At 40.1% G+C, this 11,360-nt stretch overlaps 1 protein-coding gene across 1 annotated transcript in view; it reads left to right on the forward strand.

The window, feature by feature from the left end:
• ZFAT (zinc finger and AT-hook domain containing) overlaps positions 1 to 4,283 on the forward strand; it is a 376,612-nt gene extending 372,329 nt beyond the window's left edge. Inside the window, exon 19 of the transcript XR_013824727.1 lies at positions 4,165 to 4,283. The gene's annotated coding sequence lies outside the window, so the exon portion shown is untranslated. The remainder of the gene's footprint in view (positions 1 to 4,164) is intronic.
• Positions 4,284 to 11,360: the final 7,077 nt, after the last annotated feature.

Here is an 11,360-nt window from a genome sequence, read left to right on the forward strand (position 1 = left end):
GGACAGTGCCAAGTACACGAATCAGTGCAATACCAGGGAGTAAAATGTAGGTTGCACTGGAGGTGTGAGCAAGGTGCCATGACAACCTGGTTGGGGGCACAGAAGTCTGAACTGGGGAGTTGAGGGAAGGTTCTTGGAATTGGCCTTTTAGAGGAGAGTGGAAGGACTGACTGCGCTAGAGGTGAGGGTCGCAGGTGGTGTTGTGACAGACAGTGTACAGCAGTGACTGAGTCTTGCCCTGTCAATCATCCCAAGAGCCTCCTTTGCATTTCCAAGACAGATACATGTCTAGGAGTCAAAACCGTTTTATTACGAGCTACACAGTGTGCAACACCCAGTAGTTCAGAGATCACTCTCCAAGGCTGCATTGGAGGGTGCAGCTAAGGCTCAAGGCAATGATGGGGTCTTCATTCTGCCCTTTTTCATCATCCTCCCTGTCCCCAAACCATAGCTGATTCTTGGCACCTGCACACTCAGGTCATTTGTGGAGAGAGGCTGACGGTATTCAAGTGGACTTGGGTCCAATTACCCATCTAACAACATGGAATCTGGAAGAGGGAGAGCACTGTACGGGCAGCCTGCCCTGAGAGACCAGGGTCTGCTTACCACAAGGTCTGCTTACCACATCCGGGTAGGAATTGTAAGAGAGAGAAGGCGTGAGTGTGCCTGACTGCAGTGATGACACCTCCTAGGGAATGTGGCTTAGCAAACACCTCGAACATTGACCAATGCGATTGACAAGTTCTGCCGTGGCTGGGAAAGGCGGGGCTGAGGCTAAGACTTTCTCCCCATAAGGAGCTGGAAAAAAATGTTCCCATGTGTTTTAGCCTAGGTGTGTAAAAGAATAGATGATGTTTGGAGGCATGTGAGTGTCCTGGAGAGGAAATACACCGAGATGGTGATGGGAGATGAGGCTGGAGATACAGGTTTAGCTGGAGAGAAAATCTTTCCTGCTCATCAAAGCTTGTCTGCAATTCAAAGACTCTTTGAAACACATTATCTTTTTTCACTCATATTTCACATGTTATGAGCCGCCTTTTGCAAATAAGAACACTGAGGTTCAGAAAGGTTAAGAGAGTTATCCAAAGTCACACAGCTTATAATTGGTTGGAACCAGCCATCAGGTTGCTCTTTTCCTAGTGCAACATTCTTTTCACTCACTTGAGATTGGTTGCAGTGCTACATAATTAAAATGTTATTCAAATAAGTGAGGTAGAATTATCACCATTTAATATATATAATTTCCTTCATTGCTACTCAGACTTGATCCAATTTAAAAACCTTTGAAATTTTGAAGAACTACTTCCTAAATACACCTAAGTGTCTCAGAGTACTTTAGAACTTTTATTATATGCAAGTCCTCTAAATTGTGGTATCATTTTGTTAAAAAACGACTTGGGAGTCTTTATTCAAAATATTGAAAACCTCAAGCGTTTGAAGCTTAAAAGCAAACGCAATTACTGAACACAAAGCTTGCAAATAAGAAGATGTTAAAATGCAAAAACAAGGGAAGAACTGGAAAAAAATGAATAATTAGAGCTCAAAGGGTGTGCTGTATTTAACTTTCAAATGTTAGAATTATTCAATTTGAGAGAAAAAATCTTTTGACATAACTCCTGTTTTTTAATTGGATAAATTGATTTTCTGTACTAAAATGGAATAAGATTGAAAAAAAGCCTATAATTTTGCAAATCTAAATTTAGCAAAATATTCAAAGAGAATCAGAATACAGTCAACTTATTTGATATAGCTTGTCTTATAAACATATATACATTGTAGAAAAGCACTCTGTATGGAGGCAAACTGGCTGTACTGATAAAAATACTTATGCCAGCATTTTTCCATATTTGGGTATAAAAATGGAATGGAGAATATGCTTCATTTAACTGAATTTCCCCTGAACTTACTAGAGTATCTCTTTACCTATGGCAAGAGAATCTTCTCAATTAAAATTATAATGGTCTTCTGAAAATAGTCAATTTTTAGGTACCTGTAATCTCAAATTTATTGTCCATACAGTGCATCTTTAAAAAAGATTTGGGGTGATTTTATGAAAAAACTATAAGACTTAAAAACACATTCTTCAGAAAATATCAGTGATGCTGTATTAAAGTAAGATATACAGTTGATTAAAGAATGTGAATAGCAGTACGAGAAATTATTTTATTCTTATTTTTAATATTTAAGTAATAAATATAAAGAGATTTTTAATACTTCCCTTGGACTACATGGACACTTGATAGTTAAAAGTTTTAGAAAGATTTTTGTTTCTGAAAATAGTTTTGATATAGAAATCTTTCATAAGTCTACCAATATAATAAAATCTTTCACACATACACATTTATTTCTGTAAACGTATGAGTATGTGTACGTGCATATATATATACCTATAAATATACATATATTATATATATATGTATAGGTATACGTGTAAGCTTTTAGAATGCCCTTTGGAATATTTCAGAGACTGGAAATTATGAAACATCTTCTCTTTAGGTGGTTGTGTGGTATTGCAAAAAGAATGGGTGCTTTCGGGCTTCCCCGGTGGCGCCGTGATTAAGAATCCGCCTGCCAATGCAGGGGACACGGGTTCGAGCCCTGGTCCGGGAAGATCCCACTTGTCACGGAGCAACTAAGCCTGTGCGCCACAACTACTGAGCCTGCACTCTAGAGCCCGTGCTCCACAAGAGAAGCCACTGCAAGGAGAAGCCCGCGCACCGCAATGAAGTGTGCCCCTGCTCGTCGCAACTAGAGAAAGCCCGCGCACAGTAACAAAGACCCAGTGCAGCCAAACTCGGGTTTAAATCAAGGTTCCACTAGTAACTAGTGGAAGGCAACTCACTAAGACGTTTCCTGGTCTATTCTAACTAGTAACTAGTCTGGAGTTAATTCCTCCTTGCCAGAGAGAACTCTTCCTTATCTATCTATCTATCTATCATCTATCTATCTTCAGAGCATCTCTCCTTTTGGGGAACTGACTATATAGCAACGTTTATTATAACGATAATAATATAAAAGTAACCATTAGACAAAAATACAGTTTTTGCTAAATAACAGAAAATGTAAGAGAGAAAGAGAGGGATAGATTGCAAATAAGATTCCCTATATAATAAATTGCTATGGCTTGACGTCCAGGATAAGGAATCACAAACATTGATTGTATATTTCGTTATTATTACTTTAAGATGATTGTTTGCATATTGTGTGATAAAGCAAATGAGTAATTATGTGATATTCCAGTGCTATCTTTTCTGAGATCATTGAAAATTTGTATTCTCAGCATGTAAGAAAAGAAGAGCTAGTGTAAATTAAGAAGTTTAGGTAAAAACCCTGAAGCCTGGAATTTGAGTCAAACCCATGAGTATGTATTTATAATGCATTTTATTTAAAAAATTATTTCCTAGCCCAGTCCTCTGAAAAAGCATAGAAGTAGTCACGCATCCAGTGGCAATGAGCATTCCTAGCGCCCAGATTGTGGTTTACAAATACTATTTCTCGTTAAAAGGAAACAGAAACGTCTTTTTCCATCCCCTCACTTTCAATCTGTGTGTGTCCTTTGCCCTAAAGTGGGTCTCTTGTAGGAGCAGAGACAGAGGTTCTTGGAAATGTTCAAGGTGAGCTTTAAGCATTTCAAATGAGAAGACAAGAAAGTCATCCGATTACTAGGGTAGTGTCTAAAGGACATAGGACCCAGCTTGAAGAGGCTCCCACTGGCCATAGATGAGGCAGTTGGGCAACAGTAGGGAAAGTCAGTGGAATGAGACACCCAGTATGTTCAAATCCTTGAGTTCACAGTGACATAGAACAATGTCCCTAATAGGTTACATGTTGATAGATGCCAGTGAGTCAACTCATTATTTGAAAGTTGATAAAGGAGAAGCATCAAGCACTTATTCTACCTTTACTCTATGACTGTATCAGTGAATTGCCAGATGGTTGATGAGGGAAAGTTTCTCTGTAAAACAATTCCAGCTAATACGTGAAGAACAAAGGACAGAATAGAGTATCACCATTTTGCAAGCTGTAATGAATCTAGGCACTGAACACAGGTGGCTGCTTACATCATAAAAGAGGCCGTAGGACATGATGTGTCCACTGATAGCATAACACCACACGACCTGTGAAGCAGTCTTGCCAAAACTATCAAATCTGTTTCTGATCTAGCTTTCAGATCCAGCTATAATTTATAGAAAACATAGAGGACAGAGGAGAATGTTGATGTTATCATGGGGAGTGGCCATCAAAATCCAGACTGTGAGACACTCCAGAGGATAAATGACCTGGTTCCTTCAACAATAATTTGCCAGGGTGAGTGTTGAAGATGGAGGGTAAGCTTATAAGTGATCTGTCAACCAAATGAAATAGGTGGACATTGTATCCTGATTTAAACAAGTAACTTGCAGATGGATTAGATAGAAAGATAGATAGATAGACACAAAATTGGAATTGACTCTATATTTGATGATACTAAAGAATGCTGCTAGTTTTTTTAATATGATAATACTATTGTTATGGGGTTTTTTGTTTTGTTCTTTTGGCCTTACCATACGGCTTGCAGGATCTTAGCTCCCCGACCAGGGATTGAACCTGGGCCCTGGCCAGTGAAAGCGTGGAGTCCTAACCACTGGACCACCAGGGAATTCCCCTGTATTGTTATGTTTTTAAAAATATAATTATTATCAAAATGTATTCTTATGGAATACTTATGGATAAAAATGGAAAAATGCATTTAAACATATGCTTAAGCCATGACTCTTAACAAGGATGAAAACAAAATAGTCTTGGAAAATCAAGATTCTAAGTTTTTCAGGTAAGTTAGCACTTGGATTTCTAGACAAATCCTGACACTTGAGGGGTTTTGAGATTGGGTCAGCCCATATAGAAGAGATCAGGACTGTGACAGTGCTGAGTGACAATTCAGTAACAGTCATTGAATCTGAATTTTTGAACTTCAGTTTTTCTGTCTTCGTACCTGATTAACTCTGAATGGCTTCCCTATGCTGACATTCCCTGACTCTAGGCCAAAGACTTGTGGCCTGATAGATGTTAGTTATAAAACATAATTTGTGCATAGTGTGTTTCTACTTTCTCAGACAAAACAAAACATTATATTTATTAATTTTCTTGATTCTCAGAAATCACACGTAGAAAGTCAGTATAGTTCATCCCTTGTCATGGATGACAAGGAAACAGCATACTGTTCAGACTTGCCCAAAACGATACAACCAGACCAGCTCTCCTGACCTCTGTTCAGCCAGTAATCCTGGTGTTGAGATGCCCCAGTGGACCATCACACACATTCCTTTCCCCCTCCCACCTTAAGGCCCAAACTCTATGTCTAATCAAGGGAGGCAACTCACTAAGACGTTTCCTGGTCTATTCTAATCTTGCTTCTCCCTGAAAGCATCACTGTGGAGAAGGAAGTAGTCTAACAAGGAAGAAGAAAGAAAGAAAGGAGGAAAGGCAGGAAGGAAGGAGGAGAGGAGGAAATGGGGAGGAAAGGAGGGAGAAGGAAGCAGGTCGTAGGCACTGAGGAAGACATTTAAAATTATTGCACTTTTTCAAACACTGGCAAAGACCTGTGACTTGGGTTTACTCCCCTGCTTTATAGATGAGGGGATTGAAGCTCTGGGGTAAGCAAGTTGCTAAGAGTTCACACAGCTCTCAGCAGAATTTGAACCCAAACAAACACCCTTACTTCAAATCCAAGTCTCTTCTTCCTACCGCTAGTTTTATCTGGAACTCGAAACCCAGCTCGTCCTCACATCCCTGCAGCTGGCACCCAGACACTGAGATCATCTGAGTGTGATCTTCACACCCTCTGGGACTGGCATTCTGCTTCGAGTGTCCCTTCCATTGCTCCTTGGAAACAGCAAATTCTGTTTTTAGAAAAAGATCTGTCAAAGGCATCGTGTGGCTGGGCTGACAGCAGAGAGAACTTCTGTTGGCTTCCATCTGGGAACCAAGCAGTTACAGATGGGAAGACTTCCTGCAACCTTGAAGATTAAAATAAGAAGGCTTTTCTCACATGGTTAATGATTAACAAGAAAGAGAGAACGCCAGGGCTGCCAGGCAGCTCTGTACATCATGACCCTTTAAGACGTGGGCTGAGCTGGGTTTGCAGTCCCTGCACCTGCCCCCCACTCCTCCCCCTCCACGTGCGTGAGACACAGTGACTTCCATTTATAAGGTGCCTAGTCATATTATTAAAGCTGCAGATTTGGGGAAAACATCACTGAACTGAATTGTATGTAACAAGCCATTTCCTCTCACCATGAGCTCTGGAAGAGCTATAAAAACTATCTAGACCAAATATAAAATGATAACATTTGTTAGACGTTTTAAATATTTACAGATGCAAAAACTGAGATTTAGGGAACTTAGATGACTTATATGGTGTCACTCAACCTGCAGGTAACAGGCGGCTTGTTTCAGCGCAAAAAGCCCTGAATTTCCTATTCTCATCCTAGCTTGGATCATTGTTATTATTTTACAGCAAGGTATTATCCCTCTACCAAGGTTTTCATACCTATAAATAGGGTGCAATGCAATGAGCCTTCCTTAACTGGTAGAGTTATTTCAATGATAAACCAGTGCAGCCTCCCAATTTCCAGTAAAGCATGAAAGGAACTTGGGACTCACCTCTCACATTCACCCAAGAAAAAGCTGAAAAATTGGAAATCAACAACTCCTCTTAGATTCGTCCGAGAACTGAGGTCATAGGGCAGACTGCTGCCCCGCACATTGAAGAGACAGACAGGTGACTACAGAGAATTACAACTCACTGGAGCGGAAGCCCAGGGGCAGGAAACTTCACAGAACCCAGTATGGGAGTAGGAAAACCTAATCTGGTGAAATATTGGAGACTCAGGATGAACAAGATGGAGGCTTAAAAACTCCTGGGGGCCCTAGTCTTGGGGGGCACACTTTTGTGAGTTTTACCTCTAGGAACCCTATCAGAGTCTCATAGTGAATATCAGAAAAAAAATTCCCCTGTGCTCTGGCAAGGAAAGAGGAAAAGTACAGTAAGTCCCCTATATATGAACCTCCAAGTTGCAAACTTTCAAAGATGAGAACATGCCCCTGTATGCCAGCTGTAGTACTGTACTGCTGTACTTTTCAAGGTACTGTACTATAAGGTTAAAAATGTCATCTTTATTTTTTGTGTTTGTTTTTTATGTATTATTTGTGTGAAAAGTATTATAAACATATTACAGTACAGTACTATATAGCCGATTGTGTTAGTTGGGTACCTAGGCTAACTTTGTTGGACTTAGACGAACAAATTGGACTTACAAACACACTCTCGAAACAGAACTCGTTTGTAAGTAGGGGACTTACTGTAATCATTTTGGAAAACGCCAGAGAATTCTCTTCTTAACAAGACCTGCCCTTAGGAGAAACTAGTTAACCAGAGTCTAACCTACTGGGGTTTAATAGACCCTCACTGATCTGAGGGAAGGGAAATAATAACTCCAGCATTTTCTGAACTTTCTGTTCCTCCTAAGGGGAAAAACAAAACAAAACTGAAAAACACAGGTGAAAGTCATAGCCCAAGAGCACAGACTCACTAGAAGTCTGAGACCTACTCGTAGAACTAAAGAAGGCTTCCCATCGCCCCCATGCCTCACCAGCACATCAGTAGGGCCCCTGCAGAATAACAGCGAATAAGATCATATATGTGAGGATAAACTGGGATTATGAAGTACATATAAATTAAAGTTTTTCATTTAACTTTGTATTACTCAGGATTCTCTAGAGATATAGAACCAACTAAAATCACAGATACCATGGTGGAGGAGTCAACTGAACACTAGGCCTCATGCTCTAGTGTAAGGGTCACAACCTAGAACTAAGTACAAAACTGAAATAGACTCACCTATAAAAGCAACAGTTGAAGGCTTGACAGTGTCAATACGACTCTCCAATAACTGGTGGCCCACAAGAACTGAAGTCCCCACACTTTAGAGGAAGATAGTGCAATCTAGAATCCCTGCAAGGCATCCTTCACAGATGCATTGTCTAGAATGCAGTATAAAATTACTAGATACTTAAAAACACAGGAACATGAATGTTAGTGAAACACAATATATTAAAAGTGGGATGCAGCTAAAGTGAATGAAAAGGGAAATTTGCAGTTTTATATGCTTACACTACAAAATAAGAAAGGTTGAAAATCAATGACCGGTTTCCAATGTAAGAAGCTAGAAAATCAGAGCAGGCTAAACCCCAAATACAGAGGAGGAGGGAAATAATGATAAAAGCAGAAATCAGTGAAACAAAAGAGAAAATCAGCAAAGCCAAAATATTTGTTCTTTGAAAAGGTTAAAATATATTAAAATAATTTTTTTATCTTGTCATTGATTCATTGATTTTTGATTGATGAATGAATGAATCAATTGATTCATTGATTTTTTATCTTATTGCTTCACAATGAGGGTCCTAATGCAGGGAACACTGGTGAGAATATAAACCTTTCTGAAGGAGCAACTTGGCAATATCTATTAAATGCCCATTTCTGCTGACCCAGCAATTTCCCCTAACTCATGAATTCATTCTTTCATTTAATTAAAATTAATTTTTTGAGTGTTATGTGCCAAGATAATATTAGATGTTGGAGACACAGATGGGAATAAAACAAACCTTAAATTATGATTCTTTTATGGTGAGATTAAAGTCGTGGACTTGCCGTGAGCCTCAGATTTTTTTGCCTGTGGAATAGGAATAAGTATGTTGCTGCCTCATTCAGTAGTTGCCGTGACCCTTACTAAATGCCCACTTCAAGACTCATCTCAGCACCTGTGTTCTTATGTATGTATTTATTCCACCATTTTGAACTCCTGCAACAAGGCGCTGAGAACCCAGGTGCTGGCTACAAAGACTGGCCACTCAGAAACTGTCAAGTCCACAGTAGCTCCTGGTCTACTAGGGGAAGTGGGCTGTAAAATACCACTTGAGGTAATAATGCTGAAAAACAGGGAAAAAAAGGGAAAGGGGATGGTCAGGGAAGAGGACTCTGCTTTAAGTGTTGAAAAGGTTTCTGTGAACCTGATGTAGAATAAGGAGAAATTCAACAATAAGGGAAAAGGGAGGAGGCATTTGAAGGCAGAAAGAGTAGAAGTGATGGCATTGGGATGACCTTGACTAATCAGCATTTTGTCTCATTCTGTTTTTATCTCCATTTTTGTGATTGCTACTGGAATGCAAATTTTGACACTAAGTACTTGGAGTTAGACCAAGTTTCAGAGGAGAAGACTGCCCTCATTTCAGACTATGGGGGTTCCCTCTACCCCTTCAGTCTCAATAATTCACTAGAATGACTTACAGAACTCAGGGAAGAGCTATACATATGATTACAGTTTCGTGATAGCAAAAAAGGAACAAAGCAAAACCAGCCATAAGATGAGACACATGAGGTGTGAGGTCTGGCAGGGTCTCAAATGATAGCTTCTGTATCCTCTTCCCCTGGGTGTCACCCTCCAGGCATATTGATACATAACAACCTGGGAGTTGTGTTAACCTGGGAAGCCCACCCACGTTTCAGCATCCAGTCTTTTTTTGGAATTTCATTATGCAGGCACGACTGATTAAATCATTGGCCATGAGGTTGAACTCAATCTCCAGCCCTTTCCCCTTTTCAGATGTTAGGCTGATATCATGTAGCTCAAAGCCCCAAACCTCACAAATTTTGTTGTAGTAAAATTAATCAATTTCTTCTTTGTGAATTACCTTTTTGTCTCTTATCTGAAAAATAATTCCCTATTCCAGTATCACAAAGATATGTTTCTGTACACTTTTCTACTACTTTTGAAGTCGTATATTTGTCATTGATCCAGTTGGAATTTATTTTTCATTTGCTTTTCTGAGCCTCAGAATCCTCCTCTGTGGAATTAGTGGGTTGGATTAGTTCATCTTTCAGATCCTTTCCAGCTTTAAATTCAGTGATAAAAATATCTAGCTTTTACACACACTTGCTATACGCTAGGAATTGTTCTGAGGACTTTATGTTTATTACCTTCTTGAAGTCCATTTCTCACTCCTTTGCAAGCACAGTGAGGTTGAACACACGGGCTAATGTTCAACAGCTACTGAGTGACAGAGATAGATCTGAAGCCAGAGATCTAGCTCCAAGATTTGCTCTTAACTGCTTCATCATATTCTTCTAAACAATATCACTCTATGCAACCTTCACCATAGTTTTTATTCCCCTTCAGTTCTCAAGGGTTTAGCACATACTCAGGCACAGAAGAGTCTTAGTGCAGCTTTGCTGAATTTAATTGAAAATAATACTTTCCGTCTGTTCTTGATGTTTATGTCACTTATGGGTGATCCTTCAACTATTGAATCCCGCACCAAATATGTTCAGTTCAGAAGTAAATATTGGGACTCACACCTGGAGACTAAGTCCATGGTCACAAAACCGGCAGGTACTATGCCTTTTCTTACACCTCAGTTTGTTTTACAGAACTCTAACTTGGCTGGCTGGCATCTGGCTGGCTAACTTGCCTGTGGGTGAGTTTTCTTACGATTGCCCTCTCTTTAGCACCTAGACTATGTGGTCTGTGGAAAACAGAGAGGTGATGTATTTATCAAAAGCCCCAGGTAGTAGGAGAATAGCAATGAATGTCTAAAAATAGGAATTTAGAGTTCCCCTTCGTCATCTTTTCATCCCTTTCATCATCATCAAATTTCCACCTCAAACTGTAAAACGGCCAGTGCCCTTAGACCCCGAGAACTGTCTCCTTCCCTTCAGTGACATCTCTCCTCCCTAGGCAAGTGCATCCTGCCCTTCCCCTTCCTCTCTCTGATGAGGTCGCACCAGAGGATGGCCTGAGGGAGGGTTGGGAGGGTGTGAGAAGGATGACCAATAACAATGATGACTTCTTCCATTTACTAAGTGCTTTCTGTGTTTCCCACGCTGTGCTAAAGTTTTGCCTTCTTCATCTCATCGAATCCCAGGACTCCCTGGAGTGGGGATTATTGTTCCCATTTTACAGTGATAACACTGAGGCCAAGAAAGTACAACTAGCCCAGAGCTAACAAACTACAGCTACTGTGTAGGAAAGCGGAGTGTCCTTCAGGTTCACATCTATTTGACTTCCAAACCCATTTCTCTTTCTTTCTCAGCGTAATGCTGCCTAATAATCAGCTCTTTGCAGTAGAACTTGTACGTACCTCAAGCTGGAAAGAAAAACAAAACAAAACAAAATGCTGTATGTGTTTCAGCGTCAGTGGTAGATATATTTGGGGCTGAGATGCTATTTCTTGGTTGCCCTCTTTAACAGTACTTGAAAGGCTCTGCTAAAGGAAGAACATGGGCTTTGGAGACAGGGAGACAGAGCTGGGGCAAGACACTTCAA

The sequence above is a fragment of the Stenella coeruleoalba genome (genome assembly GCF_951394435.1).
Source record: "Stenella coeruleoalba genome assembly, chromosome: 17".
Taxonomy (NCBI): domain Eukaryota; kingdom Metazoa; phylum Chordata; class Mammalia; order Artiodactyla; family Delphinidae; genus Stenella; species Stenella coeruleoalba.